At 36.9% G+C, this 22,453-nt stretch overlaps 1 long non-coding RNA gene across 5 annotated transcripts in view; it reads left to right on the top strand.

The window, feature by feature from the left end:
• Window positions 1-22,178, top strand: part of LOC126961638 (uncharacterized) — a 196,831-nt gene extending 174,653 nt beyond the window's left edge. For 3 of the 5 annotated variants that reach the window (XR_007728374.1, XR_007728371.1, XR_007728370.1), the window contains exons 5-6: window positions 824-19,690; window positions 19,998-22,178. This is a non-coding gene — a long non-coding RNA (uncharacterized LOC126961638). The remainder of the gene's footprint in view (window positions 1-823; window positions 19,691-19,997) is intronic. The other 2 variants (XR_007728373.1, XR_007728372.1) reach the window with 2 other exon arrangements.
• Window positions 22,179-22,453: the final 275 nt, after the last annotated feature.

Below are 22,453 nucleotides of genomic sequence, written 5' to 3'. Positions count from 1 at the left end.
AGTCTCATGAGATCCGATGGTTTTAAAATGAGAGTTTCCCTGCACATGTTATCTCTCTTGCTGTTGCCATGTAAGAAGAGCCTTTCACCTTCCACCATGGTTGTGACGCATCCCTAGCCACATGGAACTCTAAGTCTATTAAACCTCTTTCTTTTGTAAATTTCCCAGTCTCAGGTATATCTTTATCAGCAGTGTGAAAATGGACTAATACAGTCTAGTTCACCAGAAAAGCAGAACCATTAGGAGATATATACTGAGAAATTTGTGACAAGAAATTAGCTTACAGGGGATGCCTAGAAAGTTCCAAAATCCATAGGGTGAGTCATCAGTAAGGGAAGAATGGGACTACTGGGCAGAAGTGGAAGTGGTTGTCCACAAGCATAAGTTTATTCTCAGGAATACCTCAGCTCTGCTTTTAAAGTCTTTCAACTAATTAAATCAGTACCCACCAGATTATCTAGAAAAATCCCCTTTGCTAAAAGTCGACTGATTTCAGGATTTAATAACATCTACAAAATAGCTTCATAGCAACATCTAGATTAGTATTTGAATAACTAGAGGATGAGCCCTGGCCGGGTTGACACAGTAAATCACCATAATAGCCCACCTGTCAATCTGGCACCTATACACATTCCTAAAGTCAAACTCTAAATAAAGTGAGTAACAAAGTCATGGATCCACCTAAATTAGTGCAACTGTTCTGTTTTGGTTTTGTTTGTTTTTATTTTATTTTATTTTATTTTTTGAAATGAAGTGTCACTCTTGTCACCCAGGCTACAGTGCAATGGCATAATCTTGGCTCACTGTAACCTCCTCTTCCCAGGTTCAAGTGATTCTCCTGCCTTAGCCTCCTGAGTAGCTGATATTATAGGTGCCTGCCACTACACCCAGGTAATTTTTTTATTTTTAGTAGAGACGGGGTTTTACCATGTTGGCCAGGCTGGTCTCAAACTCCTGACATCAGGTGATCCGCCCGCGTGGGCCTCCCAAAGTGCTGGAATTACAGGTGTGAGCCGCTGTGCCCAGTCTGCTTTTTTTTTTTTTTTTTTTTTTTTTACAAATCCTTGGATGTTGTTCACTCTTCTCCTTTGATATCCTGTAACTTACTGCAAAATAAAGTTAACTACCATTTAAGGGAATAAGACAGGGAAGAAACTTTAAAAAAATGGTTAATATAAATATGCAAACATATTCAAAATAAAATAAGGAAGGAATACTGTAACTCTTACAATCCTTGTTTCTGTAACTGGTCATGCTCTTGTAACTGGTATTTATAACTACTTTCTTCATCTACTCTTTTAATATTCCGTTTGCCCTCAGCAAGCAGCGCAACTAGTCATGGTTCTTTGCCTGGTGAATTGAACCAAACTTTCATGCCTGAAGCATTGGGCCACTAGCAGTTCTGCCTGGATTGGGTTGTGGGTATCCATTGATTTGATATGGTTTGGCTGTGTTCCTACCCAAATCTCATCTTGTGCTGTAGTTTCCATAATCCTCACATTTCATTGAAGGTACCTGGTGGGAGGTAATTGAATCATGGAGGTGGTTACCTCTATGTTATTCTTGTGATAGTGAGTGAGTTCTCACAAAATCTGATGGTTGTTTGTTTGTTTGTTTGTTTTTGAGGCAGAGTCTCACTCTGTTGCCCAGGCTAGAGTGCAGTGGCACAATCTCGGCTCCCTGCAAGCTCCGCCTCCCAGGTTCACGCCATTCTCCTGTCTCAGCCTCCTGAGAAGCTGAGACTACAGGCGCCTGCCACCACACCTGGCTAATTTTTTGTATTTTTAGTAGAGACGGGGTTTCACCATATTAGCCAGGATGGTCTCGATCTCCTCACCTCATGATCCGCCCTCCTCGGCCTACCAAAGTGCTGGGATTACAGGCATGAGCCACCACACCCGGCCCCAATCTGATGGTTTTATAAGGGAATTTTCCTCCACTTTGCTCTGCACTTCTCCTTGCTGCTGCCATGTGAAAAAAGATGTGTTTGCTTTCCCTTCTGCCATGATTGTAAGTTTCCGGAGCCCTGTGTCCCAGCTGCTCCAGTGGTGACAAAAAGAGGCCAAGTTACAGCTCAGGTCATTGCTTCAGAGGGTGCAAGACCCAACTCTTGGGTTGGGTCTTGGTGTTGGTATTGGCCCTGCAGAGGCACATAAGACAAGAATTGAGGTTTGGGAACTTTCGCTTAGATTTCAGAGGATGTATGGAAATGTCTGGATGTCCAGGGAGAAGTTTGGTGCAGGGGTGGAGTCCTCGTGGAGAACCTCTGCCAGGTCAGTGCAGAAGGGAAATGTGAAGTGAGAGCCCCCACACAGAGTCCCCACTTGGGCACTGCCTAGTGTGGCTGTGAGAAGAGGGTCACCATTGTCCAGAACCCAGAGTGGTAGATCCACCGACAGCTTACACTGTGCACCTGGAAAAGCCACAGACACTCAACGCCAGCCATGAAAAAACCCAAGAGTGGTGCTGTACCCTGCAAAGCCACAGGGGCAGAGCTGCCCAAGGTTGTGGGAGCCCATCTCTCGCATCAGTCTAACCTGGATGTGAGTCAGGGAGTCAAAGGAGATCATTTTGGAACTTTGCTGTTTAATGACTGCCCCGTTGAATTTCAGACTTGCATAGGTCCTGAACCCCCTTTGTTTTGGTTAGTTTCTCCCATTTGGAATGGGTGTATTTACCCAGTGTCTGTCCCCATTATATAGCTAACTTCCTTTTGATTTTACAGGCCCCTAGTAAGACAAGGGACTTGTCTTGTCTCAGATGTCACTTTGGACTTGGACTTTTGAGTTAATGCTAGAGTGAGTTAATATCTTGGGGGACTGTTGGAAGGAAATGATTATGTTTTGAATTTTGAGGACCTGAGTTTTGGGAGGGTCCAGGGTGGAATGATATGGTTTGGCTACGTTGCCAGCCAAATCTCATCTTGAATAGTAGTTCCCCTAATCCTCATGTGTCACAGGAGGGACCTGGTGGGAGGTAAGTAGATCATGGGGGCGGTTACCTCCGCGCTGTTCTCATAATAGTGAGTGAGTTCTCACGAGATCTGATGGTTTTATAAGGGGCTTTTCTCTAACTTTGCTCTGCAGTTCTTCTTGCTGCCACAATGTAAAGAAGGATGTGTTTGCTTCTGCTTCTGCCATAATGGCAAGTTTCCTGAGGCCTCCCCAGTCATGCTGAACTGTGAGTCAATTAAACTTCTTTCCTTTATAAATTACTCAGACTTGGATATGTGTTTATTAGCAACATGAGAATGGACTAATATAGGTTTTAGTTATAGGATGTGGGAGACATCACAAATAATCTCTTACATTTAAAAAATCTTTCCAGTCATGTGTAGTAGCGACCCAGTGTCCCCTTAATAATCAGGATCTATTATCCCAGACAATAGATTAACTTCGTCTTTGCATATTGATTAAGAAGGACGAGGAACCCAAAGTGGGCAGGTAGTAGCCTCAACATCCATTTTGCTGTAATCATTGTTCTGTCTCCTGGTGGAAGTATTTCTCCTTTTGGAACAAAGACCTCTACACCATCATAGGCTACAGCTGAGGAGACATAATGCAAAAATATATCTGATAGATCATTAAGGGTAATAGTGCATAGAGTTACTCCCATTTCCACTCCTTAATTCCTGGTCAAATAAACCCTGCCCATAGAGAAAGCAGCACCATGTAATGGATGGTGATGTAGAGCATTAACACATCCTAGAGGAAATTGCCCCTCTCCTGACTCCTTCTAGACATTTCCATTTGGCTGAAAGTGTAACTGAGTCTTCAAAAGACCATCCAACATTCTAGAAAGTCAGCTGCTTCAAGACAATTTGGAAGATAGGCTAGTGGATTCCATGAGCATGAGATCATTGCCACATTTAATCACTACAAAGTAAGTTCCTTGACCAGAGCTGTGTATAATACTGTGATGGTGGATAAAATATTCTTTAAGTGGACAGGTGCTCATTTTGGCAGAAATATTGTGTGCGAGGAAAGAGAGTCCATGTTCAGAAGAAGTGTCTGTTCTAGTAAGAACAATGTATCTTCTATGATGGGAGCAGTTCTCTGTAATCAAGCAACCATCAGGTAGTTGGCTGTTATCTTGGGGCGTGGTTCTATTATGAGGACTCAGTGTTGGTCTTTGCTGCTGGCAGAGTATAGACTTAGGTCAGGAAAGCCCCAGTGAGTATAATTCCGTGTTTCTGAGCCCATGAATCATCTCCATTCCTGACATCATAGCCAATTCGTTCAGAGCTCATCAGTTAGTGGCTGGAGTGTCTGAAGAAAGAGATGACTTGTATCCACACATTTTTTCGTATCTGCTTGATTATTAAATCATTATCTGTTGATGTAATCCTTTGTTGAAGATTCATAAGAGATGCCAACATGTTCACCCGCTTTATTCATTCTGCGAGATCTATATACACACCTCTTTCCAAGACTTCTTTGTCACCAATCTTTCCAACTATGTTTCTTCCAAGTTCCTAACCATCAGCCTCACCCCACTGAATAATACAGAGTCATATATCTGACCATTTCTCCTTCAAAGGAAAGTGAACAATGAGGTGAACTGCTCTAAGTTGTGCCCACTGAAAGAACTTTTCCTCACCACTGTCCTTCAAAAATGTCCCAGAAAAGAGCTAGAGTGATGGAGTTTTCTGCTTTTGGCTGGTGCTGCATGTTGTGCAGAACTATCTGTAAACCAGGTCTGAGTTTTCACTTTCTCAGTTAACTGATAAAAACTCCCAATGAGGTCATTGGTGTGGGCTGATAATGTAGCAGGAGTAGGGCCGTGGGCATTTGAGTCACTTCCTTATGTAACTTACTATTGCCCTGAAAGCCTCCTCAAGCCTCACATATACCACTTCCATTGACTGGCACAGTGCTGCTGTGCATGCCTAACTTCCAGGCTTAGTAGATTAGACAGCACCCAGTTCCTGATGGACAGCTCAGATCACATTATAACTTGGTAGTCCATTATAATATTTTCGGTCCCTATTAAGACGTGGGACAAAGCCAAAAACTGTTTCTTAAAAATAGAATACACCTCTCCTCAAATAATGTCATTTTGTTATAATGTTGATAAGAAAAAAAAAAATCGATTCCCTTTCAGGCCACCGACTGTGTGGAGTTTGCACATTCTCCCCGTGTCTATGTGGGTTTTCTTCAGGGACTCCTGTCTTCTCCCACATCCCAAAGTTGTGCATGTTAGGTGCACTGGAGTGTTTAAAGCAGCCCCATTGGAGTGAGTGTGGGTGTGCATGAGTGCACCCTGTGATGGATGGGGTCCTGCCCGGGTTGCACCCTGAGCTGCTGAGATAGGCTCCAGCCACTTGTGACCCTGAACTGGAATAATTGGGTAAACAGTTATCTCACTTGTTTTCATTAATCTTTCTTAAATATGTGTGTAGCCCACATTTATTTAAATTTTTAATATTAGAGGTGTTTTCATCTTTATTTAAAAGTTGGGTGATGTTTCTGTTACCAGAAATATGCATATTGCTTGAAGTTGCAGTTTTTGAGAACCTGTAGATTAGGTCAAGTGAGGACTTACTTTATATATCTGCAGAAAATAGTAGAATTTTACTCTAAAATCCTGAGTCTGTGTCATGATTCACTTATAAGAGGCTGCCAAAGACTCCAAAAAGCATCTCTCTCTGACATTGATATTTTAAATGTCATCAGATCTTCCGGATCATGGCTTGTTGGTGACACATGGCCCAAATGTCAGAGCAGCTTGCACAGCAGGCTAAACCTGATGCAGAGCTCTTTCTTGATCTTGCTTCTACTCAAAACTAGCAGCTTTTCAGGTCCTTCAGTAAATGGGCTGGAGCAGTACACACAAAAAGAACTATGTGCTGCCTTGAAAATCTAAAGAGGCCCTCTATTCATTGTGCTTCTTTTTTGGCTATAGGAGGACCAACGAGATACAAAATCTTATTTTTCACCTGGGAAGGAATACTTTGACCTTCCTGTCACCATTAGACCCTGGGAACTTAGTTGATATGGAAGGCCTCTCAAATTTTGTGAACTATATTTCCCACCCTCTGAAACACAAGTGTCCAGAACAGTTGCTACTTTCTGGTTACCAGGTCCAATCAGCATAATGTCATCAATGCAATGGAACGGACTGATTTTCTGCAGAAAGGAAAATCAATCAAGGTCCCAGTGGACTAAATGATGATATAAGTCTGAATAATGGACACATCCTGTAAGTAGAACAGTAAAGGTGTATTGCTGGCTTTTCCAACTGAGATAAAACTGCTTCTAATGATGTTTACTAACATATATAGCAAAAAGATCATTTTTTCAGGTGAAGAGCTGTATACCAAATACCTGAGGATGTGTTAATTTGTCCAAGCAATGAAACCACCTCTGGAACAGCAGCTCTAATTGGAATCACCACCTGATTAAGCTGACAATAATCCACTGTCATTCTCCAAGATCCATCTGTTTTGTGCACAGGCCAAATAGATAAATTGAATGTGGTTGTGGTGGGATGTCACTATGCTCACATGTTTTATGTCCTCCAGGATTGCAGCATTACTTTTAGCTTACTATTTTCCTAGGTAGAGGCAGTTATAATGACTTTCAATTAATTTTCTTAAATGATTATTACATATTAATTTCTATAATAGCCCTTATTTCACAAGTCAGGAAACCAATGTAGAGATTCTGTTGCATTCTGAATGTGTCTATTCCAATAATGCTTCTGGAACTGGATAAATAATCACAGGACTTGTTCAGGCACATGCTGAACCCACTGTGAGACAGCTACGAACTAAAATTCCATTGATCAATTAATCACCTGACCTTCATAAGCCTCTCTTATGCCTCCACAGTGACATTTGGGTGTCCAGAAATTAGTGTCATTTTAGTCAGTGTTCAGTAATCTTCCAAAGGTCTAATTATTTCTGTTTTCCAAAGCACAAGCTCACTGGTAAAATAACTAGATCTCTTTAGGAAAGACCAGAAGAAAGATTAATAGTATAAACACATTTTTTGGCAGTGCACTGGACCTCAAAAGGACTTAGCCTCCCTTTTATTTAAGGGGTGCTGGGATGGTAAATTGTCTAAGCCTGGAAATTGACTGAGGTGCTATGTCTCTCTGTTTTGGTGATTTGAATTAGACTTCTGCTTACTAGACCTGGAACTTTTCCACCTATACACATCATTCATTAGACTGTCCATCTAATTCTTTTCTAGTGACATAATTATCAACTAGCTAATGCCATACGTCTTTGTGAGTTACAATATTCTGGTTACTGCTTTGACTCTGCAGTTTATTGCGGTGACTACCTGGTTTTTGATGATCCCAGTTAAATAGCGGCAGTTTCCACTGTAATTTCTGACTTACAGAAAAGAATAAAGACAGAGGTCTCAAGGATGCTAGGACTCCCCTTATAAATTTATGTCTCACAATTGTGGTAAAAGGTATGTCTTCTGGACTCTCCAATTGGATAAGCAGTTCTTACATGATAAATCTATTCAAACATTTCGACCTCCCTAAGACTTTAGATGCATTCCTCCATAGTATACCAAGGCAATTCTGACATTTCAACTTCATTTATTGTAGGCCACCTTTAGTTTCATGTTTCAACCTATGGACAAAACACACTGTTAGAGCCCTTCCTAGACCACTAATCTTGGTGAGCCATAGTAATACATCAGATTAATCCAACTTTATATTCCTTCCACCATAATGCCACACTCTTAAGACCCATTCCCTCACCTAATTCCCCAGATTTCTGTGTGTATCAATTGGAAAAATCATTCTGTTGTTCTTGCAGTTCTTTTACTGTACCTTACAGTTTGGGCTCAGCTGAGACTTAAGTCTATTTGCAGGTCTAGATGCAGAGAAGGGTGGTAGAGATAGGTCCTAAGAAAAATCAGCAGTACTTTGCAGGGCAATTACAGATTCTTTAGGAAGAACAGATAACCTCCTTAGACAGGAGTGGATGGCTGCTTCTCCTAGCAAGAAAATTGCCCAAATTCAAGGGTTCAATGTCCCCAGCTTCACTGGGGTGTGTCAATATGCCCTCATTCCAATTTTCAGGATCCCATTCCTTCCCAATCATTTTAACAGAAAACACATTGTGAGGTTAGAAATTCAATTTGTTTTGTAATTCAGTCAATCACAGGGAGATTCGGGGTTTAATTTTCAGAAATCTCAGACCTGTAGGTAGAAAAGATAAGGGTGACTTTTAGGGCATAAAAAAGAGACTATTACATTATTTAGGTGGAACTTGAGCTGGAATTTGAAGTCTCGCACTTCTTCTTTTATTTCTGGAACAGCTAGGAGCAACTGACCAGCTCCACTATACTCTTAAAGTTTGAGAAAAATATTCTAGGGTAGCAAATAAATGGTGACCTATAACTTCAACTTCTACAGGTATTTGATCACAAGTATTCAATAGTTATATTTTCCATATCTCTTTTGTCATATTATACCATGGATTTCTGGTGTTCTCTTTATCACTGGAAATAGTCATTAGTGCTTTTAAATATAATCACATGAGGGCCAGGTGCCATGGCTCACGCCTGTAATCCCAGCACTTTGGGAGGCTGAGGCAGGCGGATCACGAGGTCAGGAGATCAAGACCATCCTGGCTAACACGGTGAAACCCTGTCTCTACTAAAAATACAAAAATTAGCCGGGCGTGGTGGCGGCGCCTGTAGTCCCAGCTACTGGGAAGGCTGAGTCAGGAGAATGGCGTGAACCTGGGAGGCGGAGCTTTCAGTGAGCCGAGATCGCACCACTGCACCCCAGCCTGGGTGACAGAGCAAGACTCTGTCTCAAAAAACCCAAAAAGTATATATATGTGTATGTATGTGTGTATGTGTATGTGTGTGTGTGTGTGTGTGTGTGTGTGTGTATAAAATCACATGAGGGAACCAAATTCTCAAACCCCAGAAACAATTCAGAAAACTCATCCATATGATTATGTTGCTCTAGAACAATGTCAGGAAAGCAATGTCTGTATCCATCACCATTTATCCAGAGAAACAGACCAGTAGGAGATATATTGTAAGGTTATTTTTTTCAAGAAATTGGTTTATATGATTGTGAGGACTGATCAGGCTAGTCTAAAATCCATAAGGCCGGGTGGAACTCTTGGTTATGGGCTGCAGCTTCTGGCCACAAGTTAAATTTCTTCTGCCTCAGAGAAGCTTCAGTATTGCTTTTAAGGCTTTCCAACTGGTGAAATGAGGCTCTGCTAAATTATCTAGGATAATGTCTCATAAAGTCAACTGAGTATTGACTTTATTTAAGTCTATAAATTACCATCACAGTAACACCTAAATTAGTATTTGATTGAATAACTTGTGACTGTAGCTTACCTATGTCAATAAGTCCATCCCAATGTTACATAAAAACTCCTACTTTATCAGAAAATGGGCTATAAGTGTACCATGAGTGTGTAGCTTCTCCTCTATTATATAAATTTTCCTTTTTTAGTACTTAAAAAAATCCTCCAAATCTCCATATATCAGTGTGTTTATTTTAAGAGGCCACAACATGATCAAGTTAAATATCAACAGTAAAATTACTATACCAACAATTCAATGATATCAGTTAGATGTGAAATTGTTAAGTATAATTTGAAAGGATTTTATATATTATTCAGCCATTTAAATTTATTATTATATTTTACAAAGTCATTGAAAAATATTATAATTGAATATTAAGTGAAGTAAAGCAGGATGCAAAATAGATAGAATATGATCACATTTGTGTGTAAGATAGATGCCTGAAGAAGGAACATTTAGAACATTGTACCAATATCTTCTGTGTGTGAAGAGAGAGTTGCAAATCACCTTAGGACTAATTTTTGTAACTTTTATTTAATCACTTAAGTGATTTTCTTTGTTCAAAATATTATAAGCCATTATGAAAGTCATTACTCCACAGCAGGTTGAAAAAGCATCTTCTGTGGCCTGAAAAGATGGCAATACCACTTGATATAAGGAGTTGTCCCTGTGGCAAGAAGTGAGCAATTTACACAGGGACTAGGATTTCTCTTGGGAGGAGCAGAACACCAACCTTGATCTTTCCCCTTATACAAATATTTCTGTTGAATTGAAGTGGGCTGGATCAGGTCCCTTGGTAAGAAATAATATCAATGACTCCAAAAAGGTGCTCACCTTCAGAGAAGGGGGTCACTGGTGTGGGTGACTGGAGCTGAACACAAGAACCGAAGTGACCCTGGCAGTGGCTGGTTCTGCAACAGCCTGTAACCGGGAACATAATAAGCAACCACAAACTTCATGGATAATAAGGGGTTGAAAAACAATAGTGATTATTAATATTGTATACACATTACCTTTTACTAAATGTCCTACAGAGCTTACACAAGAAAAAGAGGAAGCAAAGACTGTGAAATTCCAACTCAGAATATAAATCGAAAATGAGAAAGCCTTGGTGGTAACTTTGAACAAATCCCTTACCTCCTAAAGTGACAGAGCGGATAAACTGAGGACCAATATCAGGAATGGACTCTCAAAATTGCAGTTGCAATGCCAACTAGATACTTAATTCAGTTATGTCTCAAAGTAATAAGAAACCATTGCTGGGGAAATAATATAATCCCAGGAAATAGGATGGAAATACTGTGGCATATGCAATAAGGTTGAACACTTTGAATCTCCAAATTTTTCTAAATTTCCCTTGTCTTCCATTTCACAACTCTAATCTATACTTAGCACAGGAAAAATATCTAATCTGTTCTTGTCAAGTTGAATTACTGGTTAGGGATTTCTGTGTTAATCTCAGATGCCACATGTTTAATTACAAGGTCCTTCCTGTATCTAAGAGTTATCACATGACAGAACACAGTAGACCAACCTCTCTACCTCCAACAGCCTCTTTGTCACTGAGGTTTTCTGTGTGCCCATGGCAAGCAGAATTCCAAGACAATCCTTGAGATTTTTAACCCATTGTGTATAATGCATTGCTTTTGAGTATGGGTGAAGCCTGTAAATATGATGCATTATCAACCTCATCATTTTGTTTTATTACATGCAATAGTGATTTTAGCAGATATAATTAAAGTACCACATTCAGTTAAGTTAATCAGATTGGAAATTATCTAATGAGAATCTGTCCTACTCAGGTGAGGATAAAATGGGGATCTAGAGTTTTAAAATGTAAAGAATCAGAGAGACTTTCTCCCTATGCCTCAAAACAAGAAAGCATATAGATATTTTTTGAATTTCTGTGAAGGTGAATCATCATTAGGATATGAGTGTCTCAATCCTAAAACTACAAGGAACTAAATTATGCCAACAACTTAAATGAGTTTGCAAAAAGAACTCTCATTGCAAATGAGACTCCAGTCTGGCTGACACCTTGATTTCAGCCTTGTGAGACTTTGACCAGAGAACCCAGTTGAAATGTGGCTGGACTTCTGACCTACTGAACTCTGAGCTAATAAAAGGAATTAATGGCAAGTGTTTGTCATAGAGAGCGTGCTGCCCAGATCCCTTATAGAAATAAAGGGCTTGTTTTCCCAACTTCCATAAGCACTTCCCTAAGGCAGGCCACCGCTATCAGCCCGCTACAGAAAATGTCTTTGTTGGAGACATGCCCCTTGCCCAATGTTTTGCCCCCTTCCTTAGGCAGCCCATACCCAATGACTCATCATGGAAATATAATGAAGTCTGCCTTTCTCCTACAACTTGAGACAATTCTAAAGGGTCATGTCAATTTTAGAACTTCCCATAAGACCACCTGTATCTTGCATCAAGACTACAACTCTCTCGTTGTCCGTTTTTGCTTCCTCTTTTTCCATGTGTTTATACCCATAATACTCCCTGATCAACATCCTGTATTCTAATCTCTGTTTCAGAGTCAGCTTCCTAGGGAAGCCAACCTGTGACAGGGAAGAGGTAACTACCTCTCTGTAAAACCAATAATGTGAGAATTAAATGAAATAATACTTTTAAATCATTTACTTTCAAAAAATATAATGTACAAAAGTAGGTGTTGTTATCTTAATTTATGTATAATATTATATCCTTATAAATTATAATTCAAAGAAATAAATATGGAGTTAACATTTGTATAAGGCATAAATTATGGGGTGGAGTCATTATTTGTACTAGTGGCTTTCAGATAAAGCGCCATCATCTTATTATGGCAAAGTTATCTTAGGAGAGAAGACCTAAATATAAAATCAGAGATGAAAATAGAGACATTACAGCTGTTACCACAATTATTCAAAGGATCATTAGAGACTGTTATGAGCAATTATACGTCAATAAATTGGAAAACCTAGAATAAATTAATAATTTACAAGTCCCATACACCCTACCAAGAATGAAATTCAAAACCCGAATAGACTAATAACAAGTAAGACAGAAGTAGGAATAAAAAGTCTTCCATCAAAGAAAAACCCAGGACCTGATGGCTTCACTGCTGAATTCTACCAAACATTTAAATATCTAATACCATTTCCATTCCAGCCATTCCAAAAAATCAATGGAAAAAGAATTCTTCCAAACTAATTCTCTGAGACCAGTATTATCCTGATACTGAAACCAGGCAGATACACAAGAAAAAGGAAAACTATAGGTCAATATCTCGGATGAACATAATTGTAAAAATCCTCAACAAAATATTAGCAAGCTGAAGTCAGCAACACATTAAAAAGATCATTCATCATGATAAAGTGGCATTTATCAAAATGACACAAGGATGGTTCAACATATAGAAATCAAAAACGTGACACATCACATCAACAGAATGAAAGACCAAAACCATATGATCATTTCAATCAATGTCAATTAAGCATTTGATAATAAAATTCAACATCACTTTATAATAAAAACTCTTAAAAATGGGTATAAAAGGAACATACCTCAACACGATAAAAAACATATTCAGTAAACCCACAGCTAGTATCATACTAAACAGGAAAAAACTGAAAACCTTTTCTCTAATATCTTGAACCCTACAATAATGTCCACTTTCCTCACTGTTATTCAGCATACAGCTGGAAGTTTTAGCTGAAGCAGTTGAACAAGAGAAAGAAGTAAAGAGTATTGGAAAGGAAAAGGACAAATTATCCTTATTTTCAGATGATATGATCTTATCTTTAGAAAAACTGAAAGAATCCAACAAAAGGTGACTAGAACTGATAAATTCACTAAAGTTGCAGAATATAAAATCAACATTAAAAAAACTAGCATTTCTATATGCCAGCAGTGAAACTAAGAAATTATTCCTGTTTACAATAGTTACAAATAAAATAAAATGCCTAAAAATAAACTTGACTAAAGAAAGTGAAAGATCACTACAAAGAAAGATATAAAACATTAATTAAAGAAATTGCCTAGGTTCTCTTTCTAGGGTTTTTATGGTTTTAGGTCTTACGTTTAAGTCTTTAATCCATCTTGAGTTAATTTTTGTATAAGATGTAAGGAAAGGATACAGTATCAGTTTTCTGCATATGGCTAGCCATTTTTCCTAAAACCATTTATTAAATAGGGAATCCTTTCCCCATTGCTTGTTTTTGTCAGGTTTGTCAAAGATCAGATAGTTGTAGATATGTGGCATTTTTCTGAGGCCTCTGTTCGGTTCTATTGGTCTATATATCTGTTTTGGTACCAGTACCATGCCGTTTTGGTTACTGTAGCCTTAGTTTGAAGTCAGGTAGCATGATACCTCCAGCTTTGTTATTTTTGCTTAGGATTGTCTTAGCTATACGGACTCTTTTTTGGTTCCATATGAAATTTAAAGTAATTTTTTTCTAATTCTGTGAAGAAAGTCATTGGTAGCTTGATGGGAACAGCATTGAATCTATAAATTACTTTGTGCAGTATGTCCATTTTCATGATATTGATTTTTCCTATCTATAAGCATGAATGTTTTTTCATTTGTTTGTGTCCTCTCTTATGTCCTTGAGCAGTGATTTGTAGTTCTCCTTGAAGAAGTCCTTCACATCCCTTGTAAGTTGTATTCCTAGGTATTTTATTCTCTTTGTAGCAATTGTGAATGGGAGTTCACTCATGATTTGGCTCTCTGTTTGCCTATTGTTGGTGTATAGGAATGCTTGCAATTTTTGCATATTGATTTTTGTATCCTGAGACTTTGCTGAAGTTGGTTATCAGCTTAAGCAGATTTGGAGCTGAGACGTTGGGGTTTTCTAAATATACAATCATGTCATCTGCAAACAGACAATTTGACTTCCTCTCTTCCTATTTGAATACCCTTTATTTCTTTCTTTTGCCTGATTGCCCTGGCCAGAACTTAGGCAATACCATTCAGGACATAGGCATGGGCAAAGACTGACTAAAACACCAAAAGCAATGGCAATAAAAGCCAAAATTGACAAATGGTATCTAATTAAGCTAAAGAGTTTCTGCACAGCAAAAGGAACTATCATCAGAGTGAACAGGCAACCTACAGAATGGTAGAACATTTTTGCAAGCTATGCATATGACAAAGGGCTAATTGCCAGAATGTACAAGGAACTTAAACAAATTTACAAGAAAAAAACAAACAACCTCATCAAAAAGTGGGTGAAAGATATGAACAGACACTTCTCAAAAGAAGACATTTATGCAGCCAACAAACATATGCAAAAAAGCTCATAATTGCTGGTCATTAGAGAAATGCAAATCAAACCCACAATGAGATACATCTCATGCCAGTTAGAATGGCGATCATAAAAAGTCAGGAAACAACAGATGCTGGAGAGGATGTGGAGAAATAGGACACTTTTACACCATTGGTGGGATTGTAAATTAGTTCAACCATTGTGGAAGACAGTGTGGCAATTCCTCAAGGATCTAGAACCAGAAATAGCATTTGACCCAGCAATCCCATTACTGGGTATATACCCAAAGGATTATAAATCTATAAAGACACTATACTATATATATACTATATATACTACTATAAAGACACATGCACAAGTATGTTTATTGCAGCACTCTTCACAATAGCAAAAACTTAGAACCAACCCAAATGCCAATAAATGTTAAACTGGATAAAGAAAATATGGCACATATGCACCATATAATACAATGGAGCCATAAAAAGGGTGAGTTCATGTCCTTTGCAAGGACATGGATGATCTTGAAACCATCATTTTCAGCAAACTAACACAGGAACAGAAAAACAAACACTGCATATTCTCACTCATAAGTGGGAGTTGAACAATGAGAACAGATGGACCCAGGGAGAGAAACATCACTCACTGTGGCCTATCAAGAAGGTAGGGGGCTAGGGGAGGGATAGCATAAGGGAAATGTGTAATGTAGATGATGGGTTGATGGGTACAGTCAACCACCATGGCATGTGTATACCTATGTGACAAACCTGAACGTTCTGCACATGTATCCCAAAACTTAAAGTATAATAATAATTTAAAAAGCAATTGAAGAGGACCTAAAAACTAGAAAGATATTCCATATTCATGAATTGAAAGAACCAGCATTATTAAAATATCCATAACACTCCAAACAATCTACAGGTTCAATGAAATTCCTATCAAAATACCAATTATATTTTTCACAGATATAAAAAGAAATTCTAAAATTTGTTTAGAACCACAAAATACTCAGAATAGCCAAATCTATCCCAAGCAAAATGAACAAAGCTGGAGGTACCACATTGCCTGACTTCAAATTATATTACAAAGCTATAGTAACCAAAACAGCTTGGCACTGGCATAAAAAACAGATACATAGACCAATGGAACAGAATACAGAACCCAGAAATATATTCACACACTTACAAGCAACTAAATTTCAACAGATGTACTAATAACATATATTGGGAAATGTCAGTCTCTTCAATCTGGGAAAATTGGATATTCATACACGGAAGACTAAAACTAGACTCCATCTCTCACCATATGTAAAAATCAAATCAAAATGGTTTAAATCTAAGACCTGAAACTATAAAACTACTAGAAGAAAACATTGAGGAAACACTCCAGGACACTAGTCTGGGCAAAGATTTCTTCAGTTAAGACCTTAAAAGTACAGACAACCCAAGGAAAAATGAACAAATGGGGTCACAACAAGTTAAAAAGCATCTCCATAGCAAATAAAGCAATCAACAAAGTGAAGAGACAATCCACAGAATGGGAGAAAAAATATTTTCAAACTATCCATCTGACAAGGGATTAATAACCAGAATATACAAGTAGTTCAAATAACTCAATTGGAAAAATAAATAAATAATCCAATTTAAAAATGAGAAAAAATTTGTATGATCATTTCTAAAAGAAGACATGCAGATGGACAACAGGTATATGAAAAAATACTCAACATCATTAATCATCAGAGAAATGAAAATCAAAACTACAGTAAGATATCATCTCATCCCAGTTAAAATGGCTTTGTATTAAAAAGACAGACAGTAATGGATAGTGGCAAGGATGTGGGAAAAAGGGGAGCCCTCATATACTGTTGGTGAAAACGTAAATTAGTATAGCCACTATGAAGAACAATGGCAGTTCCTCAAAAACAAAACAAAACAAAACAAAACAAAAAAACCACAAAGGTAGCACTATTATATGATCCAGCAATACCACTGCTTGGTATACATCTAATAGAAAGAACATTACCATGTGAAAAGACATCTGCTCTCCCATGTTTATTGCAGCATTATTCACAATAGCTAAGACATAGAATCAACTTAGTTATCCATGAATGGATGAACGGATAAAGAAAATGTGATATATACACAAGGGAATATTATTCAACCATAAAAGAATGAAATTCTGTCATTTGCAGCAACGTGGATGAAACTGGAAGACATTATGTTAAGTGAAATAAGCCAGACTCAGAAAGACAAAAATCACATGTTCTCACTCATCTGTGGGAGGCAAGAAAGAGAAAAATTGATCTCATGGAGGTAGAGAGTAGAATGGTGGTTACCAGAGGTTGAGAAGTGTAGTGCGGTGGGGGCGATAAAGAGGGAGGGTTAGTGGATACAAAACTATACTTAGATAGAATAAATAATATCTAGTGTTCAGTAGCAAAATAAGGAGACTATAATTAACAATACTTTATTGTGTATTTCAAAATAACTTAAAAAGTGGAATTGGAATGTTCCTAATACACAGAAATGGTAAGAGGTAATAGAAAACCCAATGACCCTGATTTGGTCATTACACTCATTGTATGCTTTTATCAAAACATCACATGTTCACTATAAATATGTACAGCTATTATGTATCCATAATACTTACAAATTTAAAAACATTTAAAAATTCACAGAACTAAAATAAACATACTTATTGGGAAAACATCTTCAATAACTCATTCAAAAATTCATATTGAGAGTCTATTATATGCCAGGCATTATGCTAATCTACTGTTCTCACAAAACATATAATTTTCCAGTATGAGAAACAGATAGGGTAACCATAATCCTGCTGTATGCCTGACTTACATGCGTGGTCTCAGTATCCCATATGGTATAGGATTTTTTCTTGAGTTTTCATATTTTAAAGAAATATTTTTACTAATGTTTTCTTTCAACTGGAATGGTTTTGATAGAATTTCATTTTTTACTTTCATCACCATCTTAATTAATAATGTGTGAGATGCATGCAATGAACAGTTTTCAGATTAACATGTGGTTGAATCTCAGAAATAATCAGCAGTAAATTGTTTCCCTTTCTCCCACCCTTTTCTGATGCATTGAAAAGAACAGTGTTCATCATACTCTCTAATAAACCAACTTAATATGGCATACCGATGCAGTGAAATATTATTTAACAATATAAACAAATAAAGTACTGTTACATGCTATGAAATGTATGAACCTTGAAAATATTATGCAAAATAAAATAAGCCAGTCACAACGGTCACATATTATGTAATTAGATTTATATGCAATGTCCATAATAGGAAACCATAAGTAGAAATAGATCAGAGATTTCCTAGAGCTGGGCTGGGGGAAGGGATGGAGAGTAACTTGTAATGAATATGGGTTTTTTGGAATGATAACATTATAAAATTACAATAATGATGTGATGGTTGCATAACTCTGAGTATGCTACAAACCATTGAATTATACACTTTAAATGGGTTACTTTTATGATATGGAAATTCTATCTCAATAATGCCATTATAATAACTAATTGTTTGATGTTTGTGACTTGGAGATGACCAACTTCTTGTGGATCCTGGTGGTGGTGGTGGGAGAAATATTGGAAGCTATTGCTTCTTGGTCATTTGGTGAACCAGCTAATTGTATCATGGTTGTGTATGAGATATGTGAGAAATAGAGGCTGAATAGTCTTACCATGGAATATATACAAAGTAGTTTATTATTTACTATATTTAATTCAGCAACTATCCTTTCCAAAACGATGTTTCTTTCTTTGAAAAATGCACATTTAATGAAAATTTAAAGATAATACTTCAATTTCTCAAGAAAGTTGATGATAAATGTGTAAATTACACAAACTATTTGTTGACATTTTACTATAACAATTGAGTCTGTAGTGATATCATTGACCCCGTGGAAACTACGTGATGTATATCATCCCCCAAATCACTAGCACCTACAGTTATTTAGTTATGCACAAGTTGATAATGTAACAGTGCAACTTCAGATGGTGTATTTACATTTTTTTTTTTTTTGAGATGAAGTCTTGCTCTGTAACCCAGGCTGGAGTGCAGTGGGGTGACCTTGGCTCACTGCAACCTCCACCTCCTAGGTTCAAGTGATTCTCCCACCTCAGCCTCCCAAGCAGCTGGAATTACAAGCACCCGACACCATGCCTGGCTAATTTTTGTATTTTTAGTAGAGACTAGGTTTCGCCATGTTGGCCAGGCTGGTCTTCAACTCCTGATCTCAAGCGATCTTCCCACCTCGGCCTCCCAAAGTGCTGGGATTACAGGCATGAGCCACAGTGCCTGGCCTACATCTTTCTTCTTAAGGCCTGACTTTTCATTTAGATTAAATGATTGCTCTTCTAAAGTAATTTACTCTTTGTTGGTTTTAAGAAATCTTTTGCATGTATAAGGTATAAAACAACAACTCTTTGTATGTTACTTCCATTAACAGATGAACTAGCAGTTAAATGATGCTTCAAATAGAAAATAAGTCAATTACACTAATAGATTGAGTTTTCCTCAAAGTCGTAAACGTGAAATAACACCTTTCAAAGTTCATTTTGTTAAGTACCTTGCATTATTGTGAATTATATTGTAAAGTATTTTAAAGTTCAACACTGAAAATTATTATTTTTGCTGTTATAGTATGAATAACAAAGTTTGATGAAACCAAGCATGCAGAATGGAAACAATAATCTTACTAAGTTAAAAAAGTTTTTTGAACTTTTCTGAGTAGAAATGTTCTTGGAATTCGTTGTGCACATAATTGTTCATAATTACTAATTGCTAATATTACTAATTATTCTATTATATACATTACCTATAATATTACTAATTATTCATAATTACTAATTAAAATAGAGATGCTAGTTGTCAGGGTAACTAAACTAGAGTATTTTTGTGATGAAGCTCGTTTTCAGTACAAACATATTCTAAATTGTGCTAGTGGCTATGTAGTTTTTCTCTGTGCTGGCCATCAACAATTAGATTTAGATGTGTATGAGCACTTGAAGTAGTACTATGAAACTCAGCTTAAATAAAAGTATTTAACAATTGTGATGTCAAAAAGCTTTAGCTTGTGAAGCTTTATCAATTTCCAATTCTTAAAAACAAAGGTTGTAGGCCGGGCGCGGTGGCTCAAGCCTGTAATCCCAGCACTTTGGGAGGCCGAGACGGGCGGATCACGAGGTCAGGAGATCGAGACCATCCTGGCTAACACGGTGAAACCCTGTCTCTACTAAAAAATACAAAAAAACTAGCCGGGTGAGGTGGCGAGCGCCTGTAGTCCCAGCTACTCAGGAGGCTGAGGCAGGAGAATGGCGTGAACCCGGGAGGCGGAGCTTGCAGTGAGCTGAGATCCGGCCACAGCACTCCAGCCTAGGTGACAGAGCGAGACTCCGTCTCAAAAAAAAAAAAAAAAAGGTTGTAAAGAGGAGGACATTGAAACTGATCCTTGTAGAAACGGAACCAATTAAATAATAAAGGCAAAACTACGTAAAATATTTAATTTTTAAATTATAGTATTGGACTCCAGAATATTTAAACTCGTGAGATGTGGTCTGATAAATTTCCTATTTTTAATTGGATAAACTTGCAATATATACCAAAAAAGATAGAATTTACAAAAAAGTTTGCATGATCTCAATAGTCATAAATTGAGACATCCGTGATGACTTTTGTTTGATAAAAAAAATCTACCAAAGAAAAGTACTCTGAATGGAAGCAAAAACAAGGGCCCTCTTAAGATATTTGAACTAAATTGGACCCTTATCTTGCACTATAGATAAAAATCAACTAAAAATAGATAAAATACCTAAATGTAAGACCTAAAGCCATAGAACTCATAGAACACCAGGGAAAAACTCCTCAACATTGGTGTTGGTAATGGTTTTTTTGGGATGTCATACCAAAAGCTCAGGCTACAAAAGAAAAAATAAATCAATGGGACTACATCACACTAAAAAGCTTCTACACAGCAAAGAAAACAATAAAAAAAAAAGAAGAAAGAAAGAAAATGCAGGCTACAGACTGGAAGAAAATTTTTGCAAATCATACATCTGATAATGGCTAATATCCAAAATTTATTTTAAAAACTCACATAATTCAATAGCAGAAAAAAAAATTAAAACATGGACAAAGGGTATAAGTAGACCGTCAGAGAAAACATAAAAATGGACAATAGGTATATGAAAAGGAGCTCAACATCACTAATCATAATGGAAATGCCAATTAAAACCACTGTGAGATATCACCTTATACCAGTAAGCAAGGCTATTATCAAATGGATAAGATCTAAATGTTGGCCAGGGTGTGAAGAAAAGGTAACTGCAGTGTACTATATTGGTGGGAACATAGACTGATCTAGCCATTATGGGAAGAAATATGAAGGTTCTTAGAGATATTAAAAATATAACTGCCATATGACTCAGAAATCCTTCTTCCGAGTATATACCAAAAGGAAATATCACCACCTTGTAAAAATTGGCATTCCCGTGTTCATTGCATTATTCACAGTAGTCAAGATATGGAAAGAACCTAAATGCCCATTGATGGAGGTATCGATAAAGAAAATGTGGTATATTATACACAATGAAATATTATATAGCCCTAAAAAGGAGATCCTACCATTTGTCAAAACATGGATTAACCAGGAGGACACTATGCTAAGTGAAATAAGAAACACACAGAAAAAACATTGCATGATCTCAATTATATGTGAAATATAAAATAATAAAAGAGCTTAAATACACAGAGATAAAGAGGGAAACAGTGGTTACCATTGGTGGGAGAGGGAGAGAGGAAATAAGGAGATGTAAGTCAAAAGATGCAAGATAGCAGATAGGTAGGACAGACAAATCTAAAGATTTAATGTACAACAAACATGAAGACTAAATAAAACTGAATTGTGTTAAGTATTTTTGTTAATTAAGTAGATTTTTTTCTGTTCTTGTCACAGCAAAAAAAAGCTATGTGAGATGACAAATATATTAATCTGCTCCTCTCTAGAACCATTATATATCCTACAATGTATCTATATATACTCCACAACATTATGTTGTAAACCTCAAATACATACAATAAAATATATTAAAAACTAGGACTAAAATATGTATACATGTTAATATTAAAAGTAAAAGCTGTGATACATACTAACTATACATAGGTGTGGGGTATATTGCGTTGTTTCAATACATAGAGAGATTGTATAATGATCAAATCAGAGTCATTAGAATTTCATCCTCTCAAATATTTACCAGTTTTTTTGTGATGAGGATATTCAAATTCTTTTCCTCTAGCTTTTTTTGAAATATGCAGTATACTTCCATTAACTGAGAATATGCTGTATTTAGCAAAAAATGTTTTGTGATTACTAGGTACTTCAGTGCATGTAGAGAGGCTATTTTCTCAGTTAAAAGTAATGCATTCTACAGAGACCAGTCAATTAAAGGTTTCAACAATTTCAAGTTTATTAGTATAAAGTACAACTTCGAAAACAATTGCAGGCAATTTTATGAAAAAATGGAAAACAATAGAACTGTATTTCAAAAATACATTGTCCACAAGTAAAATGACCAATATTACTTGTACAACTAAGATGGTGTTTAAATTATATGAATATATAATATAAATAATCATACTACTTATTTTTAATGTGTTGATAATCAAAACAAATATTATTTTGCTTTTATGAACAGAAATAGATATTGCTTTTTTTTTTTTTAACATTAAGGTAAAGTTTTAATGTTCCATAAACACTACCAATCATTCAATTTATGGAATTTACATTTTGTTTATTTACAGAAAATTAAATATTTGCCCCATTTTAAATATTTTTTTTAAAATTTATTTATTATTATTATACTTTAAGTTGTAGGGTA

The sequence above is a fragment of the Macaca thibetana genome, chromosome 8 (assembly GCF_024542745.1).
Source record: "Macaca thibetana thibetana isolate TM-01 chromosome 8, ASM2454274v1, whole genome shotgun sequence".
NCBI lineage: Eukaryota > Metazoa > Chordata > Mammalia > Primates > Cercopithecidae > Macaca > Macaca thibetana.
The sequence above is the reverse complement of the archived record's forward strand: the minus strand, read 5'-3'. Positions and strand labels throughout refer to the sequence as shown.